This window comes from Meleagris gallopavo, chromosome 10, assembly GCF_000146605.3.
Source record: "Meleagris gallopavo isolate NT-WF06-2002-E0010 breed Aviagen turkey brand Nicholas breeding stock chromosome 10, Turkey_5.1, whole genome shotgun sequence".
NCBI classification, from domain to species: domain Eukaryota; kingdom Metazoa; phylum Chordata; class Aves; order Galliformes; family Phasianidae; genus Meleagris; species Meleagris gallopavo.
Window position 1 is genome coordinate 7,084,442 of NC_015020.2, and position 27,675 is coordinate 7,112,116.

Genomic DNA, 27,675 nt, shown 5'->3' on the forward strand with positions numbered 1-27,675 from the left:
TGTCTTTGAGTTGGCAATGTTGCTGATGTTATTTTGACCACTTGGTGATTCTGGAATTAATGGTATTTTTTGTCAGATTTGCTGGCACTGACCTGAGTATATTTTTGTTGTTTGAGAAATTGTTTTCCTCTTGTATCAGTGGGTATCTGGCATATAATCACTTTCTTATTTATAGCTTTTGTAATGTCTTGAGGTGCACACTACTGGGACCTCATCGCACTTAGCTCTGGCTAAACAATATGACAACAGTTCCAAGAAAATCTAAGTTTCTTTATATGCCAGATGCACATTTGGGTTTGAGAAACTGAAATCTGAAAGGGGACAGAATTCATTCCTGTCAGGATACTGGCACCTGTCCTGGCAAAACCAGCCCATCTGTCAGAGCCCTCTTCAGATGCAGCAGCACAGGACATGGATCGCCATGGGCCTGCTCAGCTCCCCCTATGCATTTCTGTCAGACTGGCTCACGCAGCTGTTCTGCCACCCTGCAGGGACCCTGATGGGAAAGAGTGCCCTTCACTTTACATTCAGTGGTCTGATACAGTCTTCATCTTGCTCAATGTAGAATTTAGAAAGGCAGCCACTTCGGGAAGGAATAAAGGAAGGAACTCTCTAAAATTCTAAAGTGGCATTCTGTAAAAAGCAATGCTAAGGCAACTGCTGTGATCCTACTGAGGGATGGTCTCAGATATCACAGTGGATCACAGAGAGAATAGAGCACTGTTAAAACCAAGAAACAAGATCATCTCAGTGATGACAGAGGGAATTAAGGTGCTGGAAACAGTAAGGATTTATTTTTTTTTTCTTTCTTTGTTAGAAATCATTGATTCAGAGTTTCAGTCCTTAAGGGACATCTATTGATCGCAAAAAGACTGAGAAATATTCTGTGAGGACAAGGTGTTTCCCATCTGTTCTGAACAATCCTAATCTGTGCCACCTGAGTCTCAGGCCTGGCGCTATTTAAATGCAGCTGAGAGGCTTTTTCTGATTCTTTCTCCTGGGTGCACTGTGGGCTTGTGTTGCAGTTGTTTTTTCTGTTGATCCTCTTAAAACTTTCTGGGTTATCCTACTGTCTAGTCCTCACCATGCAGGAGGTTATTAATTGAATCTCTGGGATTCCTGGTTGTGCAGAATGGTGCCCATCCATGAGAGGATAGCTGCTGAAGATGCTCCTCTCTTTTCAGATGCTGCTCCCCAGCAACTGTGTGGGGATGTGTCATGACTGTGGAGATGAAATCCACAGCTTGTCCCAGGCAGTGGTGGAGCAGGTTTATATTAGTTCAGTATGAGATTAAAATCTTTGGAGCATAGAAATTTTGTGTTGGGGAGAATTTCAGGAAACTTTATGGTAGGAATATTGTAATCTGTGTGGGCTGATGCACCACACCGATATGAGTGGACTAGAAAATCCTCCTGGGTAGGGTGGGTGATTGCTGTAAGCCATGCTTAGCTGGTTCCTCCTCTCTGTGCCACGCGTGTGTGAATACTATGAGGTATTTTCCTGGTAGATGGCACAAATAACTATTCTGTTTTTATTTCATGCAGACAAACTGAAGAAATATGTCTGGCAAGTCACGGAGGCAGCAGAGATGTGATGGGTTTGGCTTCTGCAAAAGATTGCTCTGAGCTTTCTCACTGGTTCCTGAGGAAGCTCCATCTCCTGTGGTAAGGCTTTCTTTTTCCTTCTGGAGAATGGCTCTTGGGTAACATCTGTGGAGACTCATGCAAAGCAATGGTGTAATGAATCCTGGCATTTGAGTACATTTAGATACAGGCCAAGAATTTTAGCTTGATTTTTGTGTAAATAAAATGAAGTGAATAGAAGAGTGAGATGTGTTGTTTAACTGAAGAGCTGCTATGTAATGTTCAGTGCACTGCTTTCCTGCACTAATTTCTGCAGCTGCTTTTTGGATGACTCTTCAAATAGAACATCCATCACAGTTCTGAAAAACTGAACTAACTACTGCATGAGGTTAAAAATCAGATATGTAGAAACAATTCAAATCTGTAGAAGTATTGAGCATATAGCCTTGTAGTAGGTTAAATGAAAATGATATAAGTCATTAAAGAGGAGAATTATCATAATATTTGTGACCATATTTAAAAGGAGGTGAAAGGAAAGTTTTTCACCAAGGTCTGTACGGTATGTGTTGAGTCATGGCCTGAACCACTGGTTGAGCACCTGGGGAAAGGATCTGGTCAACCCTGAGAGCACAGGTGAAGGCAGTTCAGCTGTGTGACTGAAAGGCATAGAGCCTGGCTGCACCTTTTGTAGTCCCCATTTAAGGGCTGGCTGCCACTCTGGAAGGATCTCTGTTTGGAGACTCCCTTGTGGAGCTGAGATCTTTAGAGATGGGTGAGCACCTTTACTTTTCCTTTGAAATACCATCCAATCTGTGCTGGTCCCTTTGCTGTTACATTCCTGTATCGTTCTTCCACTGTGTTATCTTTCCAATTGTAACAACAGTCTCACTGGTTACTTATATTCTGGTAAGATTTTTGTATATAATCAGGGTTCTTCATGCAGTTTATAAATCTTTATGATATGGCTGGACCTAAGCTTTTCAACATCAAATTGTCACACATAATGTTGCTCATATTTCTTTGTGACAAATAAGTAAAAAACCTGCACTTTACTATCTTATTTTTCAATCCAGAAGGTTTCTAAAACATGATGTGGCACATTAATGTGGCTTCAAGAATTAGCTGACTGTCCACCGAAGCTGTCACAGCTTTTTAATAGTACACAGCTGTTCTACAGTATCCATCTGCTTAGAGTGGAACTGAAGACTGCCACATTCAACTGAGAGTTCAAAAGTATTTTACGTAAGCAGAATCAAATTGTGTAATGCAAAATAGGAAGCAATTCGCAAACAAGACTTGTTTATTCCTACTATACTTAAATATAAAGTAAGAAGGGAAAGCTCAGTAGAGTCAATTGCTAAAATGATGAAGGAAACAAATTTAGAATGACATCCACTGAAGCTTTATACTTAGGACTTCCATGCAGGTTCTGACTAGGTAATGAAAGTTTGAAATGCTGATGTCATGCTAGGAGAGTGTAAAACTAAAACTTTTACCTGTGCTTCACACAATAGGCTGCACATTTAGTTTGGCTGACTGAACAACATGATAGGCAATATGCTTTACAATTAGTGCTTAATAATTTGCCAATTTTCAGATTCAGTGAATCTCAAATTGCAGTTACTGAGCCTTATTGTGTAGTTGAAAATGATTTTCTGATGGCTGCATTTGCAAGGGTGGTGTGCACAGGAATGACCCTGAGCTGCAGCTGCCTTGCAGCCATGTGCTTGCTTGTGGCCTTACCTTTTTCAGAGTGAGGCCTTCCAGACGCTCCTGCTAATTTAATGCTAAATGAGAATGAAGTTATTTAAAGCAGTGAGAGCTTAGCTCTTTTAAGTTGCATGGTTGAAAGGTAAGGAAATTCTTGGAAAAAAACAAAAACAAACACAACAAACATTGTGCAATTTTTCTTTCCAGTCTGGCACCTTTCAGTGGATCCACTTGGAAAATCCTTTCTTTCTTTAGAGCAGTACCTCTGCTGTGGGCTTGCTACTGCCTCAGGCAGCCTAGCAGTTGCTGATTGCTTAGTCTCTTCCTTGTATTGGTGGGCTGAAGGTCTCCAAGGACAAATTTCCTACAGACTTGGAGACCTCCACCTTTTTATCATCAGTTGTGCCTGTCGCCTTTGTGCCTAGCAGTTATGCAGCTATGTGGTGAGCAGGATGGGAGGACTCATGTCCGGAATGGAAGTGTTTCTTTTCCCAGTTTGTTTCATGGAATTAAGTCTCTGATCTGACATACAGATTGGCTACATGAGTGTCAGAAAGGATGCAATATCTGGGGACAGAAGTGAAGCAATATAGATTGACTGGCTTAAGGGCAACCTGAAAGTGCACCATAAATTGTGATCAAAGAATTGAATTGCCTGTTCTGTCACATTTGTGCTTATCTGTAAAAGGATAATTTGTATATACAAATATAACTTAGACATTCAAGTAGCTATTTATGCCGTAAAAGACTCTTCTGAGGGTACAAATGCGCACCAGACTTCGGTGCGACTAGTTCTATCCTAGCAAAATTGCTTTCAGTAAATATGTTACCTCAAGGAATCATTTGGTTCTTATTCTTCTTAAGAAGAGCAGGATTTAGGACAGCAAATTTGGGTTCTTTACTTTATGTGGAAACATAGTGTGTGTAAATGCTACTGAGGTCTGTACTGAGGACATTTCATTTGCATATTCTGTGATCTAAGTTCAGGTATAAATATTTGCTTTCTAGAGTAAGTGCTTTTTCCTTTCTGTATGCATACATACAGATATGTAAACATGCTTCAACTTTTTTTCTGCTTCATCTATTTTTTTTCGTAGAAGTGAAAGAGTTCTGGAAATGTGAAATATGCTATACCTTGAAAGAGCAGCTGATTATGGTGGAAGGCACATTACATTATCTCACTGTGATTGTAGGCCTCACATTTTACTCTGAATACTAGCAAACTGCCATGATGAAGGCTGGTAAAACAAAATGTTCCATCAAGCTATACTGATTGACTGAAGTGTATACAGAACTATTTTCATGCATTAAAACAAATTTCTGTACTAGAAAATAAAAAGGGGCAATAAAACAAAACCCAAACCACAGATAAGAAATGTCTTAAAGCCAGTTAAGCGTCTGCCCTTAGGGAATAGGTATTAAATTTCTTTTTTTTTTTTTTAAACTTCCTTCAACTTCAAAGATGCTGTCCTCTTGCCTTAATGTGTAACTACAACAAATATTCATGTCTATTCTTTGTAATATGTGGGACATTAAGTACAAAATATGCCAAGACAATGAGCAGAAGGTACTAAATCCTCCATGGCAGTCATTAATGATTGCCTGTCACAAATTGCAGTTGGCTTTAATTTAATTTTCAAGGTACAATTTCTGCCTCCTCTGTAGGAGACTTAAGGCTGCTGTAGAGCATTCTTGAAGAGCTGCATTAGTTAACTTGTTTATCCAATGTGATACAAAACATGGAGGGATGTGTCTCAAATGTGCTATTTTTCAAAAAGTCATCCTAAATAAGTTGATATTTTATTAGCCTTCACAATGAGGCAAGTGTTGAGTGCAATTGAACAGTTGATTCTCTAAACATTCATCTCTTACTATGATAGCACTGGAAATAGGAAGCTTTGCTAAACCAAGGCAGATTGTCTTTCCCCATAAATTACTGTCCCTATTCTGCATATTCATACCAATTTAAATGGGCTGTTCATGCAATACTATGTAATGGAGCACGTCTTCCTATGAATAAGGGTAGCAAAATAGTTACTTAGTTCCAGGAAAAGTTGCTGAATTCATGTTGTAGTATGATATTTAGTTTTGCATATTAATTTCCAGCTGTAGATCTCCGGATGATTTGCAGTGTTCAGCTGCCTGCAAAGTTACAGCTGGGGAAGAGCATCACAGAGGTGAAGTGATGAGCAGTGATTAAGCCAAGAACAGAACCCTTTTCTTTACCCCACAGGCTTTTACCTAACAGAAGTTTTTTTCTTTGTTCTAATTTTTTTTGCCATAGAGAAGAGAAAGTGCAGAGCCAGACAACAAATAAAAGGAACTAAAAAGGAAAAATTCTGGTTGGGAATGTCTCAATTGCACTTCTGGGACTGTCTGCATCCGTAGGCACAATTCATTCCAGTCCTGAGCATTATTGATTTTATGCCTGAGGATTTCATGCAAAATTGTATTTCTATATTAACAGTAATTTTATTTCTGGTTCTCCATGTCAGTATTGTTTTTTCAGAATTTCTGACCTGCTTCTGTATTATTACTTCATCTGCTGCCATTTTTAATAAGCTTTAGAGCCAGTAGATTAACACTGAATGTCAAACACCACAATTAGAATTGCCAATGCTATGCAGAAACATTGCTTTAATATATTAAAAAAAAACAAAACCTTTTTCTATTGCCTCAGAATTTGCATTCATTTTTGTTGCATTTGCTTTTTTCAGAGAATTTTCTGGGCTCACAGGACCTGTCTACATGAACCATGGAAAGGAAGAGGGAAAAGTGACATAAACAAAAATGACAATTGTAAGTGAAATTGGATTTCATTTCATTTCTCTTAAAAGGTGGGCTACGTTGTTTTGCCATCATTTATTTGTCATGATGAAAAAATAAGTGTTTCTAATGAATCACAGTGTATACCTACATAACATGGACTTCCTAGAGAAACAAATTTAAATGTTGAATGTCATTATTCAATGAAGGAATGTTGTACACATACGCCCAATGAATTGTGCACCATCTCTATACATTCAGATTACAGCACTTAGTACTCTGAAAGAGAACAAAGGCGCTCATTAAGTCCACATTAGTGTAACACACCAATATAAGTAATTCAATCAATACGCACAGTATCTTTTGAGGAAAGGTAGCAAATGTTATGATAAGCTGGCAATTTATTCAGTTATGTGCTGGAGACTGTCACGTAATTTTCTTTATTACATATATCCACAATCAGAAATAAGGATATGTTGCTGAGAAATGTACAATAATTTCCTAAAATGATCTGTACTCCAACTGTTACCATAAGCGTAAATTTTGCAGATGTTAGGTGATAGCACTGACTCCTAACAGCCTGCCACTTGCAAAATGTACTTCATCATGCTAATCCCAGCTGGCAGATTGCAGAGCAGGAGCAACAGAAGCAGCTGCTCCACGCAGAGGTGGGGCTGTGAAAGCAGTGTTTTCCCTGCTCCTGCCTCAAGTAGGGGGCTCAGAGTGATGGGAAGTGAAGATATATTCCTGATAGTTTTCTCATGGCTTCAGTTACTGTCCCAAATGGCACTGACTTTCCAAGCTCAAAAGAAACCTTTTATCTGAATTGAGGAGCACCTCTAAATGGAAGAAATGTCTGGGATAATAGAAGTATGCAATACTTTGGCTCATAATTGTATGTGTAACACACAACTTCCTTCAATTGAGCCGCATTTCCTTATTGACTTTACTGGGCATAAATTGGAATCTGGAAACCTTCTTTCATTGTAGAGCTGTGGTTAGGACTGCACAGCATGAGTTTGTGTTTCCAACCTCTGCTGTAGCAAGGAGGAGACTTGACTACATATGTGGTGTTGGCATCAGTTCTCCAGTTCAGATTTACTTGTGAGCCTCAGCACTGCCAGGCTCTTGCCCTGCAAACGCACGGTGCTGCTGCTTCTGTGCCTGTGTTGTTAGCCCCTATCAGTGCTATGCCTGGCTGCACATGGCTGAATGGCACATGGTGTGAATGCACCCTAAAAAATAAATCCCCTTTGGTAAGTGGTAGATGCTCTAAACTAGAGGAGATTACATGTAATTTTTCTATGGCAGAAGAAACAAACTTTCTACAATTGCCTGCTAAGGTGCTGAAGGTATGGTTTAAGGGTAAGGATTCCTTTTATCCCAACACATTACAATTCTTTACGGAGTAAGATGGTAACAGAAGCTCTGAGTACGCTCTTCTCCCTGCACCACCCTAGGAAGCCATAAATTAGAGTATATTATGTTCCCTATCAGTTCCGCCCATCACAGGCTTGTCTTGCTGAAGACATGATAAAGAGAAACACCTCAGATAAAGTAATGCAATTAACTGCTGCCATTTGAAATCTGAAGAATTATATTTCCTCATTCCCAGCCCATCTGTCTGTTTTACTGTTTTCGAGTAGAAATGCTGTTTGATGACTTGCTGGCTGCCTGTAGAACTCGTTTCTGTAGTGCAGACTGATGTCCTACAAGGAAGGTCAAAAGCTTGCAGCAGCAGCAGCCAACCCATGGCTGCGCAGCCCTGGAACAGGAATATCTGGGTGGGAATGCGTCCTGCAGCCCTTACCGAGGGCACGATGGCCACATCAGCCCTGTAAGGTTCATGTGTGCCTTTGAGGTGAGAGGATCCTGTGGTGGAGCCATGCAGCAGCCAGAGCCAGGAAGGTGTCGTTACCTGACTATGGCACTAGATTTTCCTTGGTATATTTCTGCAGCTACTCTGCAATTTAAGCAATATAGTGCCTTTCAGCATTTATCTTTAAAGGGACTTACAGCTTCCAGTTTGTACTAGAGAAGCTATGTTAAGTATGCGTATTAGAATGGAAAATATTTGTCTATAAAATGGGCCACTATTTATAAGGGTGCAAAAGTAAAAGCCCTCGAAGGAAGTGAGGTATTTTTTTCCTCAGATGCAAAATTCAGGACTGTGCTATGCCGTGAACAAAAGCAATGTGCCTTTCTAAAGCTATGCAGCATTTCAGTTTTCTCAGTTACACTTCATATAAAAACACCTTGCATGTACCACATGAGTATGTTCAGGCCCAAAATAAAGGTTTTTAAGGGTGGGGAGTGGCATAGCTCTGCTTGTAACGATGACCTTTAAGACAGCACACAAAAACACTCTGCTCAGCATGGCCATCTGTGATGTGTTAATGAAAAAAAAAAAAAAGCAACTTCAAAAGATTTATGCCCTTAGATTTCTTCTTATCTCATAATTTTTGATTGGGCATATGCTGAGTGTGATGCAGTGAAATCGATGAAAAATAGCTCTAAATTCTAGCTAATGGCTGGAGTCGGTGTCGGGTCCTAAATTTTAAATGGATTTGAGATTTTCTGTGAATTTAGTTGCATAGAATTTGAATATATTAGTTCTATGAACAATATTTTATGTTGACACTTGCAAATTTGAAAGTTGGCCAAAAATTAAAAGATAAATAAGAAAGCAGGTCTGTTAAACTATCTTTGATTTTAATACCCTTGCTATGTCATGATGAGCTATTTTGAATGGTTTATTACTGTAATTTATTTCACAAGCAACCTGAGAGTCACTGGTCTTTGTCATAGAAGCTATTTTAAAAAAAATCTGCCTCCTTGCAAATGTTTGTGACTATCACCATCTATATCTCTGTACTTACCTGTATGTATTTTGGAATGCATTCCCGACTAGCTTTAGATTATAAAATCAATTCCTCCATCTGACATTATGCCTAGTAAAGCTTTCTGAAGCACCAATATTTCTTAGACTGCTTTGCTAGACTTAATTTTAGAATCGTTATTTTGCGGAATTAAGAAATGGAAGTACAAAAATAAATATTTAAGCTTGCAAGAAGCTTCAACTCTGACAACGTTCTCTTGCAGTGTCCTGTCTTGGGCTAGACCGGAGAAACTGCCTGTATATACGTGTGTGTGTGTGTGTGTGTGTGTGTATATATATATATATATATATATATATTATTATTATTATTTATATACACATATACAGACGTGTGGATGACTGGAAGCCTGCCTAATGCCAGAAGTTTGGCTATGATGCTCAAAACCAGAAATTTCAGTGTGTTTTGCTATCTGTGAACATGTTAGAAGAAAATTATTTGACACTGTATGTTGAATACATGAAGGGAGATTTAAGTATTTATCATGCGATAAAATAATTTTATGGCACAGAAAATGTTTTATTTGGACTTCATGATTTTATTTCAATTCTGTGAAGCTTCTTTCAGTGAGTCCTATCCTTAGATTCAATTAAATTAATTCATAGTCAAGAATTCATTGAAATCAACAGATGTTCTTACTGAATAAAACCTGAGAGGCAATAGAATGAAAACTCCAGGAGGTATCTGAGTATTTATGAGGTCCCAGATCATCCTGTCACTTTCCAGCAGCTTTTAGCTCCACATGCATCACACTCCTCTGAAGCTGCCCTGATTTGCCATCAGTTGATCTCCCTCTGATACCAGCTCAGGCGAGTGACTTGACCTCAGTGTGCATGAGGTTCCTCGAGCTACAAGCATAGCACCGTGCCTTCAGCTTGGGCTAGCCTAATTGCCCACTTGCTCCCAAGTTATTCAATATTTTTCCTTTAGTTATGCCTTAGTTTCAGCTGAGATGGAATTGTTTTCTTCAGAGTGTCTGGAATAATGCTATGCTTTTGGTTCGAGGAGAAAAACAATGTTGATAACACAGCAATGTTTATAGGTGCTGGGTTAAGCAGTGTTGTACAGAGCCAAAGCTGTCAAAGAAGGGGCACAAGGAGCTGAAAGGGAACAGAATAAGGACAGCTGACTTAAGCCAAAGGGATATTCCATATCACATGACATAGTGTGGAAGGAGAGTTGAAGGGGGTGGGAGTTCATTTCTTCCTTCTGCTACTTGGGGCATGCTGGGCATTGGTCAGAGGGTGGTAAGCAATTGCTTTTGCATCACTTAAGTACATTCATGTATATATAGTAATAACTATTATCCTTCTTATCTCTACCTTAGTAAATAGCTTTACTTCAGCCCAGGATTTCTACGTTGCTTTTCCTAATTTTCTGCCTCTTCCCACTGGGAAGAAGGGGAGTGAGCCACCTGCTGGGTTAAACCATAAGTCAACATAAGAACTGAACGTGATCCCTAGAGTTGTTTCCAATAAATTCCTGTTATGTTAAAAGGCTAGGCTTTAGTTTGATATGGATAAAAAGAGAACCATAGAAAACGGAAGAGTTTGAAGGAACAGGCAGAGACTGGTGTGTGTGGTTTATCTGGGTTATCCTGTAAATGGTCTCAATGTGGGATAGACAGAGAAATGCAGATAAAAAGGTGGAAAAACAAGTGTATGACACGAGGAAACGTGAATAACAAGTGTTTTTGTCTGAATGAAAGCTGTGCCTTGTAGTAGAGCTGCTTTCTCAGATACCACCTTTTGTTAATTAAAGAAATGCTTTATAACACAATAGCTGTCATAGATTATATAATTGCTATCACTAGGATATCTTAATTAAATTACACTGCAGGCCACAAGTCCTTCAGGGCACCTTCATTTAAGATGCATGATGTTTGTCAGTCACCATCATGAATGGGTTATTATTCTTTCAGTACCACCTACAAATGGGAGCTTTATTAGCAGAGTCTGCAGCAGTAGGGTGAAGCGAGGCTTAGGCTGATGTAAATACAAGTGATAAAAGAACTGAAAAAGACTACGTAGCCAGAACTTGTCATTAACAATTGAATTATATGTTGAAGATGGATTTTAAACTCAGTACTGCCAATACTGCTATTTGCTCCTGCTCATAGTTAGGAGACTGCCAACCCATATTCAGCCTTTTGATTCCAGAGGTTCAATTACACTGAACATCGTAAGTCTCTATACAATGTTTATGGTTCAGTTACCATAGTAGGATTAATCTAACAGTTTAAGCTAGACAGAGGTAAAAAAGTCTTTCTGCTGGGTTATTCTATGTATTAATATTTGTTTACACTTTGCTTCTGCAGTAGCAAGTCACAGAGTGGTCTTAGACCAACAGCTTGCTGAAGGGTGCTGCCATGATGCATTCCCAGTCTTGACAGTACTGTAATAGATTTGACTGTCAGTTTTATTATTTTGCCAAGAGCCAACTGCTCTTTCACTGCTGTTATGATGATGTGGTGTCATGCACAGTTCTTTGAATCTCAGGTGGTCATTTGTTCCCGTACCTTGGAGAAGGTTTCTAATCATGCAGCAGAACAGCCATAACCTGCGATCATGAGTTCATGAGTATTTCAGGAGTCCTAATGCTCCAAGGAGTGATGCAAGGAGCAACAGTAAGGCTGGGCCTCACAAGTATTTGGTGCTGTTCTTCTCCCACTTGGGGTGGACAGGTCCTTCATGTGCCCCTCTTAATTCACACTAAAGACTGTGGAAATCTTTGCATGAGCTAAAATTTTCTCTGAGACACGAATATGCAAACAGTAGTAAGAGTCCATGATGTTGAAATTCTTCCACAAAAAAATGATAGATAAAAGAAAGAAGGGATACACCACATTAAATGAGTACTGTGAGTAAAATCAATCCGTAAGGATTAAAAGAGTGGCACTGCAGGGATAAGTGATGTACCCCTTCAATCACCTCAGATGAAGACTTTTGCTGTTTTATTCTTTAGAGTTAATTTATTGCTGGACTTTATGTATAGTTTTTCCCTATTTGTGTTATTTTTTTTAAATCACTTATGAAGTATGGCATAAAAAATAATTCACTGAGTTCAAGTTAGGAATGCGCAGAAAGTTCAGCAAAAAGTACTACTTTGAGAGCAGGCTGCAACATTATGTCTGCACAGCATTAGTAGAATGGTCCGCAATGTTGTGTGCACACATATCTTTGGAAACAAAATTCTAGCTAGTGATGTATCAAAAATAACAAATGTGAGAGTGATCTTGTAAGGAAGTATATGTTTAACCTGTAAAAGCAGCATTCCAGGCTCCATTCTCCTTAGTGATTTCATGTATTCTATCTTTAAAATACTTTAAAGGGCATCAGTAGTATAAGTCAAATGCTAAGATGTGCATAAAGGATTCATGTCAGCTTTCGAGTTGTTAGACAAATAAAGACTGAGAAAGGCCTGCTTAATTTTTGCACTCATCCATAACAATCCAAGTACTTATGAGGACAACACCATTTCTTTATTTTAGTGCAGTTTTTCTTTCAATTTCAGAGGAAAATCATGTTTATCCACTGGTGCATGACGGTCTGCAGAAGTAGCGATATAAAAAGTAGATTTTGTGCTACATCCCTAAACTATTCCAAAGCTTGAGGGGAGATCATCTGTAGTCTTCCGGATAATGTCGGTAGTAGTTGAGTAAAATCTCCCTAGGGATATGCATTTACTCTTCAGTGCTGTGAAAACCTAGATAAAATCTGGACTACGTTGCTTGCTTTCTCATTTTGAATAAATGCTATGGGAAAGTCTGTTTAAGGCAGGATAAAGTGGGAATAACTTTTGTGACTTCATTAAAGATGTGGTTGACCAGAAAGTTAGGGAATTAAATCCACGTGCATATATGAAGTTTTACTAGATTATCTTTAATTAAAATTAGTTTTCTCTGAAAAACCATATCAGCACCTCTGAAGATGAAGACTTAGACATTCAAGTATGTGCGGGCTGAATTAAGTTTTGTTTTCCCAACTACTCACAGCTGATACTGCTGCCATTATTGGCGTTTTCACTTGTAAAAGTACTTAAGCCTCAGAAATGTAAAGTTTTACAGAGAGAGAAGCAGTGCTTGTGCAATACTTTTCACAGGAAGTGTTTATTGACAGATGCTGTTCCAAACCTTCCAGCTAAAGAAAAAAATGTGAGTTCTTTCTTCACAGCTGAGAGCATTTAGTCCCCAGAGTAGCCTCCCTGAAGGTACTGCAACTATTTCTGAGAGCTAATTGTGTGGATAACATGCAATACTGTAAAATGGGATTGGTGACTGGAGTGTTGTTAGGAGTGCTTGCTTACAGAAATTCAGCTCTAAGACAAAGCTATCCTTATTTGTGTATTTTTACAGGTAGACTGTAGACTGTCACCTTGGTCAAGAAAACAGCCTGAAAGGAAAGTTACTAGGGAAAAAAAAAAGAACAGAACCAGATTCTAAAACAAGTTATTACTTTCGGTGACACTGTCTAGAACTAAAATAGGTGATAATGGTACAAAACAGGAAAGGAGGAGTGTAAAGAATTGAGGTCATCAGAAAAGAGGAAAAAATAATTGAAGCTCAAAAAAAACACTTTTTTTTTTTTCCTCATTAATCCTCTTTTCTTTTAGATTATTCCTCAGGAAATCATAGCCAGGTCTTTTTTTTTTCCTAAATGGTAAAACAATATATGGGAGTTCTGCTGTTCTCTTTGAAAAATTGGTGATGGAGAAGATTCTCTGTTAATACAGTCCTACTTATTCACTATTAACATGCAGAAGGTCCCACTTCCCAGGAGTTGTGAGTATACGATCTGGAGGTAGGCTCTTATTGGGCCCAAGCATCTCTCCAGACAAAGTTAAAAAGTACTTTTTCTTTTTTTCAGCACTATTCCTGAATTTGAAAGGTATTCACTACCGTTCCGTTCCTTTTCCTAGAACATGATGTTCTAGCAAGAAATATTTGTGTCAATACTGCTCTCATAACTCTTCTGATCAGTCGTGCCTTTAGTCCCTATTTTAGTCGTGGTCCCAATTTCTTTATTCTAGGAGCTAATATCCTAAGAAGAAGGTAACCGTTATAATCAGCAACCTGCACAGCATTTCATGTATCCCTAGTCATAGCACGATGGATATGTTCACAAGGGAAAATCAGGGAAAAAGTACTTCACAAAAATGCCTGTATATGCTTGTGGGACTTGTCCTGAGATGGTAATGTTAGCACTGAAAGTGTAGGGTAATAGGATCATGCATTACTTGGAGTTCCCAGAGGTCTTGGCTCTTTATTGCTAGTTAAAAAAAAAAAACCAAAAAAAAAAACATGTGCTAACACAATCCAAATAGCAGAGCTACTCATGCACATAAAATGACTGCTTCATTTTGCTGTGTGTGAGGTGAAGAATTGAGTGCCTGGTCTGAAGACGGCAGGCTACCTACAATGAAGAATTCTGCGCACAAAAAAGAAAGCATAAGAAAATAAAAGGTCACCATCTTATGATGGGTAAAGCAAATAGGATGGAAAAATGTTAGATTACAAAAAATGAATTACCATTAAGTCATTTTACCTACCGTAAAATTTTATCTCATTCCTCCATCTTACTAGCCATTATGCTAAATAACTAAATAAGCAGTAAAGATGAGAACAAGAACTTCTCATGCAGGAACACTTAGAAGTGAAACTTTATGCAGTTCTCTTTTTTTCTCCTATTCTTCTAACCCCCCCAGAAGTCTAAAGATGCTCTTGGAAAGAGCACGTGCCTGTGAGCCATAGCAGGCTTTTAATGGAACTTGACTGTAATTTAATTTTTATGTCTTGCAATGTTAAATAATTTTACTTAATGTGCCATCTTTAAAAATAAAAGCATAGGGATATGGAGAAATATAAGATGGTGCATTTGATGTAAGATAGATTTATAGATTTCCACTGGCGGTCTGGAAATGTTATTCACTGATGCATTATCTGCTTAGCAGCTGGCAACTCTAGCAAGCAGGTTTGAAATGGAGTTTGGCAAATAAGTCTAGCTGGTGTCTCTAAAAAGTACTTTTTTCAAATGAGAAGTTTAATATCAGTTTACTTATTGAGTGGATCAGTGTCTGTGAATGTGCACTAATCATTGCATTAAGACACACTGCTGCACAGGATTTTGTTTGCTGGTTCTAAAGATGTAGTGGGATATGAACTATTTTTTTGAGCTGTTGCATTATATGTATCATCACCAAATCCAGTACTCAACACTCTTTACTTTTAACTTAAGCAATAACATTTGAAAAGGTACCTCAGCCTAATGGCTAAAAATGAGAGTCCTCGTACTCAGGGCATGTGAACACTTTCTGATGGGAATTTCTACTGCCTCCACCAAGAAGACTCATAGGAACCAAGCTCCTGTTAGAGATGGTAGCATCTTGAATGCTTGTCAAAGTATTTTATCAGGTTCTGCTTTACTGAATTTTAAAGTAAAGATTTCCCCTTTTTATGCTTTAACTCCTCTAAAAGTAAAGATAGAAAATTGGGTAACAAATGAAAGAAGATGACCGCCATGTGAAAAGCTATGAATACATCATTGCTATTGCAAAGTTATATGAAGTCCTATTATTATTTTAGCACTATATCAGAAGAAAATCTTTAAAACAGTTACTTAGAACAGCTATGGATACTACATTTCTATTTATGCCTTCTCCTTTTTTCACCTTCTCTTCAATATGTTTCATTTTTTTGTAAACAGCAGTTTATGATCATGTTTGTTATTTGCATAAAAAGGAGGAACAGGTCAGGCAATGTGGACTGAGAATCTACCCCATTAATTAACACATTTCATGAGTCCTGCGGGACGTTAAAAACAACAACAACGACAAAAAACAACCAAAAACCACAACAAAACCAAAAACTAACAGTATACATTTGTCTCTAGTCTCTAGCAGATCCTAGCATGCCCCCTAATCTGAGTTTTACTTGAATTTATTCTACAATTCATTTAAAGCTAATGTATGTATAAATACCTATCAAATCTTCAGCTTACTACGTGTAACTTTGTGCTTTTTTTCCTCCACAGGAACCAAACAGTCCCTCCTTTACCCCAAAACAGCATGTGTCCAGAAGAAACTTCACGCACCTCATTGTTTGCCTGCAAAGCCTATGTTGCAGTGTTGTCAAACCATCATGGAAACCTGGATTTTTGCACATTGTGTGAAGAGTGTAGCAGCGAATCAGGTAAGTTCTTTGTAAATTATTTGCCTTGTCCACACAAACCTGCCAATGGACATTTTTTTCTGTATGCTTTTTAATTTCTCTTTACTAGAGGTATGTCATTGCCTAGGGCTGTGTTGTTATTTCTAGATTCAGGCACTTTAAATCATGTGCCTGCTTTATGCGTTTTCAATTTCCTAGCTTGATATTAATGCAGACGTTTGTCGTGGCTTCTCAATACAGGTGTACGTATCCTCATTTCTCGATGGCCCTGACTGGCCTTTGTGTGTTTGTAAATGCTGAAGCCTAAAAGACAGTCTCCCCACAGAAACCACATGGTAAATGTAACAAGTAATCAATCTTCTGAACAGCAATCAGGAAACCTCTTAACGAACATCCTACACAAACACAATAATTAATTTCAGCTATGACTTGAATAGCAATTAATATAATCAGCTTTAAATGGTGAGCCTACTGTACTTATTTTTTTTGGCTGTCATAGCTAGGATGTTATAAGCAATATAAACATGGTGGTTTGTTTTGAAGAATACTAATTTCAGGAGTGAAAGGTGACACGTTTTATGCAGATCGAGTTGTTTGTTCCTATGTACTCAGACTAAAGCAAAACACTGTCAATGTCAAAGTAGAACAGAAAGAATATATACTCTAGGAAACTAAAAAAAAAAAGAAACCAACCATCAAGGGAAACAGAAAATACCCATCAAACCCAGTCTTTCAACCACAAAACCTCAGACTAGCAATTGTGGTCTGTGAACATTAAGCGGCAGAGAAAGTTATGTGCTTGGATTTGTAAGCGCAGCTCTCCTTTATGAATTAGGAGACGGGTCCTTGTGAAAGCCATAGGTTGATGCTCAGCTACCATAAGTCAGCCTAGTGCCATTTTACTGATTTATTCCAGCTGAAGACAGGCATCATCTCTTTTTTTTTTTTTTGTTAGAAATTATGATACATTTCTCTTTCTGAATTAGCAATACTTGAAGTGCTACCATGTGAATGAGTTAGGGAAGTCTCATTGACTCCCCCTTCATGCTGGGGGGAGTAGGCAGGCTTCACTCCCGAGGCCAGCTGGAGGCAATGCTGCACAGCAGTGCTCATAGTGGCACTGCAGAGGAGATTTTGAATAAGAACAGAAGTGTTTTCCCTATGGATTAGAATAACACATGTACCCTACAGGAACCCTTCTAACATTCTTTTATTTTGCACAGCTTTTCTTTCTCTTTTTACAAATCCTAACAACCAAAATTAATCCCTAAAGAAAAAGAAAAAAAAAAAGAAAAAAGCAGCCCCAAAAAAGCTCCTTCTTGGACAATAAAGGCAATTCTTACTCATTTTTTTGTATTAGATATATATGAGGATGGGATTTACTGCATACTGCTTACTCGTTTAGCTTGCTTGTCATTTCAGAATGGAGGAGAATAAAACGGAATTCCCTGCCTTGCTCCCTAGCGGTCGTTCAAACTAGTTGAGATTGGAGAGGCACTCTCCAGGGGCTGCCAGGAAGCACTCATCCTGACATTCTTCTCAAATTACAGTGAAATTGGTTTCTTGTGAGTCATTATATCCATCACTTAAATTTAACTACACATTATGCACGTTATAGCAGGTACATGACAAGGTAGGCCTGGCCAGGGGATGGAGAAGCCTGACAGGTAACCATTGAATAGTTACATGTCAAGAGAAAAATCAATCACGACAAAACCTCCCTTACTGACAAAAAGGATGAGGAGAAATGGAAAAAGAAGGAAAAAAAAAATAGAGAATGACTAGAGATAGAGCAGGCAGCAGAGGAATACAAGGATAGGGATGTGCTGATGTGGTTCAAGAAACACCCAAGCATAAGTAACAAAGCATATTTTATTGAAGATTTTTCCTCTTCATTAATTATTTTCTGCTTTTCTCTACAGTGCCTCCTCAGACACCTCCTGTTTTCACTTCTCCTAGGCTTCAAAGAACTTGGTTTTCTTCTTCATACAGCATGAAAGCAACAAGATCTTTTCCTAATTTCTCAGCTGTTAAAAGTACACTTGTTACCATTGCCACAGTGGCCTAAATTTTCTTTCCCTGTGCCACAGAAGGAATCGCTAACTCCCCAGTTCAATTTTTTTGTCCTCCATTCCTCAGATAATGCAATTTCTAGAAAGCAAGCCTCCTCCTCTCCCCTCTCTGTGCAGCACCTAGTCTTTTTCATTGCATTTCCTTATTGCTACCCATATCTGCCAGCACCAGCAAGGGCTCTTTGTGCCTTCACCCTCCCGAGGGCAGGTTCTCATCCAGATCTCGCTGCCACGGAGGCCCCGCAGCCACACTGTCCTCAGACAGCCCTCGGGATCCTCTGCTCCTCGCTCAGAGGCAGAAGGCAGCAGATGGGTTCTCAGATGGTGATGAGGACAGCGAGGCACAGGATGTGCACGAGTGTCCCTTGTAGACAGCAAGCAGGAACAGACTGTGAAAGGAGGGTCAGGCAGTTTTCAGTCCTGCTTTGAGGAGGACAGAAATGGCAGCTGGTGAAGAAGTCTGAAATTTCAAAGTCTGATCTCTGAGCAAAATGTGAAACTTAGAAGTTGAAAGTTTTACTTGAAAGCAGTTTTCTATATCTAGCATTTGAACTGTCAAAAACATGGACACAACACACTTTCACATTTTTTTTTTGGAAATCCTTCTGAAAACATGCAGCAGGATATACAGAAAATATTAGACAACTTTTGTAAGATTTTTGCCGTTCTGGCAAAATCGACCTGACTTTTATTTCAGTACATAACTTCTATTTAAAAAAGAAAAAGTATATACCCTATAGGATATCACTAACCAGTTCATTTGCTAGGGTTTAAATGAGCAGATTAAGTATCTTCGAGGTATCCCTGATGAAATGTAAACTGCAAGTGCAGGCAAGTTGGCAAAGCTGTATGAAAACCTGCCATCTGGGCTGGGACAGGAGGGAGGAAGGTCAGGAACTCTGGAAAGCAAGAGGATCAATAGAAAAGTCTTGAGAGGAATGAATTCAAGTCCTGCAGAGAAACAGAAAACTACTCTAGGTGAACTGTCAGAAGCAGCTGCCTATTCTAAAAATAATAGTGCTTGCTCTTTTGCTCAAATTTCTTGTTCTTTCTTTTTTTTTTGTCTTCTCACTTCCTTTCCCTCTCAGCTTTCCCTTGATTGATAAAAGAAAAAATTGGAGTATTTTTTTCACACCTTTGCTTTCTATTTCAAAACTGCTGAAATCTAGCAATAGCAAAAAGGCTAGAAAAATAAGAGATTAAAAATATTGAAATATATGCAACAGCCAGGAAGCTGACCCAAAACCTTAGATAAGAGATTCATGCAGATGTCAACTTAAAGTTCAGGTGGATCAGCATTTCACGTGAGTTTTCTGCAGGGGATTTGGAGAGAAAGGTAAGAAAGAAGGCAATGTAACTGGAAGCTTTCAAGATTCCTTTGGGCACTCAATCTGCTCTGCAGCTCAGCTTTGCTGAAAGATATTCAAATAGTCCAGACATTTTTCTTTTTTTAGCTTTCCTAATTCTGAATGGTTTATTAATTAAGGGAAATTAGTAGAAAATCCCACTAATGAGACCAATATTCTTCTATGTGAATAATGGATTGCTTTCTCTAGACTTGTTATCAAATGGGAGCTCCTGTACAGAGAATGGGGTGCAGAGGAAGGATGAGAAGCACAAAGGTCACCCTCTTCTCAGCCACTTCTGCACTTGGCTCTCCCATCTCTGCACTTTTGAAGCTGGATTTGTGACCAAATGCAAAGATATCCCTTAGAGTTGTGGCCATGGAGCACTAGGACCATTAGTGCTTTCTGGAAAATACTGAGGTTGATGGAAAAAACAATGACAAACCTATACTATTTCTGCTAAATCCAATGTTGCTAATCTGGATTCAACTCGTGCAAAGCAGCAAAATGTGGGCCTGAGCAGCTAGAGAATAGCAATTACGAAAGAGAAAAGGCAGCATCATGTAAAACTATGATCCGCTGTCTCTTCATTCAAATCCTTAGCTCTAAGGAATCTTTCTTTATACGTTGAACTTAGTTACAACTATGATGTGAAATGAAATATGATGCATCGTAAAGACCTCAGCTATCAATTAGTAATACACAGGAATGAAAGATGAATACCTAATATGTGACTGATACATCCTCCAGTGAGAATGCCTGGGTACTTGAAGTGCGTGCCTGTATTCCTGGGGAAGACACAGAAAGCTGCTTGATGCCCAAAGCAGTTGGCACTGAGCAGTTGGCAGCTTCTTCATCTCCTTCTCCAGAGAGAGCCCATTTTACACCAGAGTTTGGTTTTTATCTCTAAATGTAGTGCAGAACCTGCCAAGAAGAATGACACTGATGTTTAGGGAAGAGACGTTCAGCAAAGGCCCTGATGTGAAATGCAGTGAAAAGGAAATGTTGCTTGTGCATTTGAAGTGACTGCTAAGAGCCATGTTAATAATCTGTGGTGCGTTCACTGGTGGATTCACTGGGGCTATGAGGGCTGCCCCATATTAGTGCATGTGTCCCCTTGTTCTGCTAGCAGGGCATGAGGAGCAGTGCCACAGCTTGTCCCCAGCATGTGCCAGCAGGGACACAGCCCACTTCTCTTCAGCCTCATGTCCACTGGCAGCATGTCCTCATTGTCAAGCAATGTGCACTGGCATCCCAGAGACAGAGGGCTTCTGCATCAGAGGCATTCCCCTCTGCAAAGCCATCCTCATAGACCTAGATCTGCAGCCTGCAGGGCGTGTGCTAAAATGTTTCTGTTGGAATATCTAAATGGTTAGAAAGAGATTGCAGTGAAGGCCAGCTTTGAACCTCAGAATTTCACCCTATTGTTTTGTGCTCAATATTGTTTTTCTTCTATGCTCAGACATTAACATTTTGATTTTTGATTGAAATAGGAAATAAAGGTCCAGCATTTATCTGAAAAGTACTGAAAACTGAGTTCTAATGCAATCATCCCCAAAAGAAATATGCACCAGTGGAAAGCACATTGGATTATAATGAAATAAACCAATTGCTCCTAAAGATAGGGTAGGTTCAACCGTATTCATTTTTTAAATCTTTTCTATTATTTTTATGGAAAGATATTTCCTCCACAATTTTGAGAAACACATTTCTTAATGTTAAGAAAATAATGCTTCCTTGTAAATTGCCTTGTTTCAGATGATCTAGATAAAGTTATATCTAAGAGTGGCTTAATGGTCTCACCATGTGAATGCAGGTGCAATTTACAAACCCGTCAATAATGAAAATCTTCAAATATGCAGATATCTTTTTAAATGAATAGTTGGCCTAATGTTTTGACACTTAAAATGAAGATCAGTAAAGGTTTTCTATTAGCCATGTTGTTTTGATAAACACTTCATTACAGACAGCCAAAAACCAGGGAGATTGCATTCCTTGTGTGTGTAATAGCAGTTAACACATGCAGTACAAGTGTATCTATTATTTACAACCCACCTAAGGCTCTATCAGCACCTGCAGCAAAACAGACAGTATCTTATCAGCAAAACTTCTTTGACACCAAGCTTCTTTTCTCACAGATAAATTCTGGTTCTGCTAGACTCCACAATGAAAACTTGAAAAACATTCAGGGCATACTAGCTCTCCTCAAACAGAAGTAGCCTGTGCTAGTCAGCTGAGCTGCTGGCATACTCTTAACCTCTTCAGCAACAGCTGTGAAAATATTTTTTCAGATCCAAAAAAAGCACTAAAGTTTTGTTTTTCCTCAAAAAGTTCCAGAAACAGTAACATGACCTTCTGGGGAATAGTATAGAAAATTGGAGAGATAATGGGTCTTTTGAAACAATGAATAAATGAGTGAAACTGAAACAGAATTTTGAAGTGAAAAATTCTCTTATATAATCTGTCACCACAAAAGAATTTGCAGTTGCAGCAGTAGGTAATAAATTGGCCATCGTTCTGAGGTAAGAATGGGACAGTAGTGTGTCCTGTAGTCTTCTCTGGGGACACACCACGCAAGACAGCAAAAGAAATCATCTAACCTCCACTGCTCCCTTAGTCTCCAGAAGGAAAAAGGACTAAGTGGAAAACATTTTAAACTTAAATCATAAGTAAGCATGTGCAAACACTGGTTTCTTGTCTTCCACTAATACACTGCAAGTGTATTAATTACAGTGCTCTTGCCTCTGCAAATTGACAATGGAAATGTGCATTTCCGCACGTTTTGTTCAGATTGTATTTGTGCAGCAATGACACTGATGTAAACATCAGTGCCTGTGATAGAACATGGGGCTGCCTGGAGAAGCAAAGGGGCTGTAAGAGGTGAGAACAAGAGGGCTGCAGCTGGCTGCACGCAGATGGGCTGTACTGCAGGTTTGAAGGCCCTGCAGTGCTTCCTCTCTTGTTCTTGGTCCACTTATGCTCACGGGCATAAAGAAAATCTCTGCATGTTGTTCCTCTCTGGCTTTGAGGAACTTTAGGAACTTATGAGATACTTTAGAAACTGTACATAACATGCTTTAAAGATTTTACAGCATGTTTTATGTAATTTAGTGGGAGTTAGCAGAAACCCCAAAGGTAACCAGAGCTGTTAATACAGCATGCTTTAGACTGTAGATATTAAACATGTTTTAGTCATATGATTGAGTCAAAACCTTAAGAGTTAAGTTTGCAAAATATGTGATTATTATAGGTACAGAGAATCAACCACCCTAAAAGTATTGTTTGTCCAATTAAGCCATTTGAGCTTTGACGACAGGAATATTGCAATCATGCATCTCCAGTAAGCATCAACTCTGAAATCATCACTTTGCCTTTCCCACCAGAGCTCCGAAAAAGCACCAGAGCCTGCTTTTCACCAGCATAAGAGGTCTACTCCCGTCGGTCTTTTGGTGCTGAGTTCATTTGGGAAATAAGTTCCGTTAAGATGCAGGTGTATCATGTATCAAAAAATCCAGTTACAGCTCTTTGTCCTATACCTGGTGTAACTTATTCTCCTAATCTACAGATGAATGCAGTCGAGGGTGTTCTACTTAATATTCTATCCTTCATGAAAAGAGAATCCAATTCCCCCCGGGAATTTTGCCTTTCATTTCCGTGTAGCCCAGATCACAGCTTTCTTCTCAAATGGATGCAATTTCCATATAGATAATCGCTGTTACTATTATTCACAATTTCTGGTTTTCTGCTTGGAAGTCTAATTTAAGACTGAAGCGTTATTATGGCAGATACTGTATAGGTCCACTTAGCTGCAGAGACAGCCATATAGCTATGATGAGAAATCCACCAGATGCACTCATAACTGGGAGACAGGGAAATAGTTTGTGGTTTTCTGAAAGCAGTTTGCGATCTAGCAAGAACAAAGAAGGAAAGAAAAGAAATTTCCAGCTACCCAGTGAAGTTGCAATTCAGTTTGACTGAAATCAAATGACTCAGGAAATCTTAAACTAATGAAAAACAAGGTATTACCTGAATCTATTGTCCTGTGAATTGTTAACTTCTCATTGTAAGGATTATCCTCTTCCTTGTGAGGTTTCTGTTAATTGTGTCACAGTCATTCAATCACTCATAATGAATAAAGCACATTAGTTTGAAAATTCACGTTCACGTGAAAACATGCATACCCAGAAAGCACATTTCTGATTTTGAAATGCGTATTTCATTTCCTCTCTTGATCTCTCTAAGCAACTGCGGAGTGACACTACTATAGTATTTTGTAGATATGTAGTGATGTCTAATTGTGGTGCTCAAGAAGAAGAAACAATACATAAACATGGGGAAAAGTATTTGATATTCTTTAGGGTACTCTTTAGGGATAAATTTTATATATCATTTCTGCAGGTAGAAACTACTTCAGAAAAAAACTGCTAGTAAGATTTCAGATCTTTCTACAGCATGCCCATTAAGTATAACTATATATCTGCATGTATTAAATGTAATGTTGGGGATATGATTATTTTAACTAAGCTGCCAAGCGTAGTAAATTAAGTAAAGAATTAATATTATTTTACTATCTCATGATCAATGGAGGTATCTGCCAAAAAATACTAGAGCCTACGTTAATGTAAGGCTTTCTGTACGGTGTTAGAGCTGTCGCCTTCCAACAAAGCCAGAGTCCTTTGGGAATCAGAAATACTTCATGCTTTTAAAATCTTTTTGAATTCGCTATGAAAAGAAATCTAAGCAGCATGCATAGAAAAATCTCAAAACTACTGCTCATTTTTAAATGCTGGCCAAATTTGTAATTCACAGCAATAAAACATGCATGCGGTACACATTTTTTTGGTCCCTATGGTGACATTAAACAAATAAGTAAAGCAAAACACCTCACATTTCTATCTGTGCTAGATTACTTTAGCGAGTTTTAGCCGATTACTGACAAAGATAAAACATCAAAATTACTGCCTGTATAAATGGAAGGATTAGAGTATTTTTTTTCCTGTTTCCTCCCCCCATTCGTAATCTGCCCATAGGACAGTACTTTGGATACAGTTCATTTCACTGCTGCCAGAGCAGGTCTGAAGGCTGGCTGCTCAGCCTGCTTGTCTCTCAGGGGTGTCAGATGTGAACACAGAAGAAGCGAATGCAGAAAATATGCATTACAATTGAAATCGTGGAAGTTGCTGGGAGAATTAGGAAGCTACCATAGCTGAAACCATTTTTGCCTTTTTAAAACTGTAATTATGTTTCAACTTGATACCGTCTCTTCAAAATGAACAAAACAAGCTAAAATTTCATTGAAGAAAACAGTATTTTTTCAAAAGAATAGTTTTAAAGTTTATTTAGATGTTGCTTGTTTAGAAATAGAAAGCTTCGTAGCAGAAAGATATCGTGCTGAATGGCGCATCATTCATCAGCAGCAAGCAGTGGTAAATACAATACTGCTCTCCCAGCTCTGCCTTTTATACCGTCAACTTGGCTGGTCTGCCAGCAAAACTGTCCAAAAATACATTAGCAATTCATCAAAAGAGCAAATGTCGTTATACATGGGAAGATTAGGGAATTATTTTGCATTTGATTTCGAGTTCTGATAGCACTAATATTGATTCAAACATTCTCCAGCATTACATGTGCTAGACACAAAAGATGATTGTATTTTTGAACTGCCAATCACTCAGGTAATCCTGAGTTGTCCAAATACGGATGGCTTTAATAAGGTTGAATATATATGCTTCAGGTGAGATTCCTAGCCTGTTAAACAATAAACAGAAGCTTCTATCAAAGAAGCTTCTGAACTAAATTGTAATGTCTAAACATTCTGGCAATGCAATCCTAAAACAGCTTTATCAATTGAACTATATTGTAAAAAAAAAAAAAAAGTCAAGGATTCTTTAGTGCAAAAATCAGTTTTAGGTAAAAATAGTAAAATGGAGAAAGAGAACATTTCCTTCTATTGACCGTTTCAAGTAACTAACAGCACACTGAGGTCAGCATAGGAAGGCCATGTCACAACAATGGATCAGCCTCATCATGAAACTGAAAGAAGGCCTCCCTGAGAGCACAGGATGCTGGGTCCTCCATTAAAAAGCTGCACTTTATGAGGAAAAGCAGAATAAGATCAACTAGGCAGAAAAGAAACACAATAATTGTGTCTTAAATTATAAAGTCTGTTTAATGTATTCCTTAAATATGCAAGTGTGTGTTTTATTCAAAATGCAAAGCTGTGATAATGGATATGCAGTGGGAAATTATCCAGGTGGTGAGGCTCCTGCACCTTGAGAAAGATCTCTTCAGGTCTCCAGCAGAAACCATGTATCTGATACCCTATCTAACACAAGCTGTGGCAGATGGTGCCCATGGGGCATTGCTATAGCATCCTTGGGAACTAGCTGCTCTGGGTTTAGCAGTTTGGATGCAAGACAATTACTGCTGATGTGAAAAATCCAAAGGAGGGGGTAAGTTGCAGGTGCACAAAACGAGCTTCCCAGGCTGCTTCAGGAATCTTATGGTGCTGCTACAAAACAAGGACTCTTTGCTAGCCTTTGGTCCTCCTGAAGAACAAACCAGTAAGTCATCAGCTGAATGTGACAGGGACTTGGCAGGATGCTGGGCCGCAAAACAATTTTGACAGTGGTTAGCAAGATGTCCAGAAGAATAATGGGGAGTTGTTTCTGCAGCTAGAGAGTCACTATATTCTGCTACGGGTGGAACAAACAGGGCTATGGTTTGTAACATTTTAAGACTGTATGGGTTTAAATCAACACAGCTGCTAAAGGAACCAGAGGAAAGGAAAAAAAAGGAGATCTCACAACTTCATGTGAGCATAGCTGAAAGGGCCATTTGGTATGTTCCCATTAGGCCCACATCACAGCTTGACATAAGAAAACACAGGTTTAATATTCCATAGTTAATCTGTTCAAAACTAATATTTGATACTGAGTAGAACTGATGCTGAAAGAATGTGATCCTTCTTCCTATAAATATCCAAACAAAAAACAAACAAAAAGAGAAGGAGCTGTGCTCAGATAAATGCACCCATCCAAAACCAACAGACAGGAAATGCTGCTGGTGCCAGACATCATGACACTTTGAGCTCATGAAGGACTTTGACATCTGCTCTCCAGGGACTGCTGGAGGGAACAAGTCAGCGCCTCTCCCGGGAGGTTAGTGACCCAGAGCAGAGTTGGCAGGCTGGACCGGCTGCTCGTCTGAGTGCAAAATTCATCATCTTAGCTGACTACAGCTGCGGTAGCAGCTAAACCTGGAGACTGGGCTGACTGGGTGAAGTCCACTCTGCAGTCTCTGCTGCTGGAAAAAGGCAATAAGCATAGAGGATGGGGAGCAGTAGCAACTCAAGAAATACCTTTAGTCACATGGTGAAGATGCCGATTTTTTTAAAGACATTGCAACTATCAAATTCTGGAGAACTATAAAACCTGCAGAAATGATGGCCAACAGACAATTACAATAAATAAGGAGCTCTCTTCTCCAGTTACTTCATCAGATCAGCTTTCACTTTATTGAAATATTTGTAAAAGCCTCAGCTCTTCCTGAAGTAGGAGAGTTTATCTCACCTTTATCAACAATGAAAAAAGAACTGTGGTTCCAAGAAAACCACATAGAACTCCCACAGAAATGCATACTACTGGATGTTTTCTGGTCGGTGCTAGTATAGCTCAGCTTTGTCAGATTTATTCATAGGCAGGTTGCAATTATTTTCTATTTTCTTTTGTTCTCAGTTAGCAAATTATAGTGGAAAAGCTTAGTTAATCAGAACTAACTTGTTTCCGTCACAGTAGCAATTATATACATAGCTGCCCACATGCTATGCAGAAATTCAGAGATTCTATACCTAGAAAAACAAATGTATGCAGGTTTGAGAAAGAGTGGGCTGAGGACAGGTGCAAAGAGCATGATTTAGTTAATTTGTCTGAATGTTAAGCTTCAGAATGTTGTTCTAAAGTACCTATTTATGTATGGATTTGCATTCTTTTGGTATAAAGATTTTTTCCCCCCAAATTAAATTATCTTCTACCAAGAAAGTAACAGTAATCCCACTCCAGATATCAAGAATGATAATAGATTTGCTCTGCTTGATTTACTTCTTTCCACCTACGTCTTTCTCAGGTGCTACCACT

The 27,675-nt window shown here is 38.8% G+C and overlaps 1 long non-coding RNA gene across 3 annotated transcripts; it reads left to right on the forward strand.

The window, feature by feature from the left end:
- Positions 1-583: 583 nt before the first annotated feature.
- Positions 584-18,869, forward strand: LOC104912294. Of its 3 annotated transcripts, none has more exons than XR_002117942.2 (5): positions 584-1,278; positions 1,546-1,665; positions 6,012-6,093; positions 15,986-16,143; positions 18,045-18,869. It is a non-coding gene; the product is annotated as an uncharacterized LOC104912294 (long non-coding RNA). The 3 variants fall into 3 exon arrangements; XR_002117943.2 differs by having other exon boundaries at positions 584-1,268; XR_794558.3 differs by having other exon boundaries at positions 585-1,094.
- Positions 18,870-27,675: the final 8,806 nt, after the last annotated feature.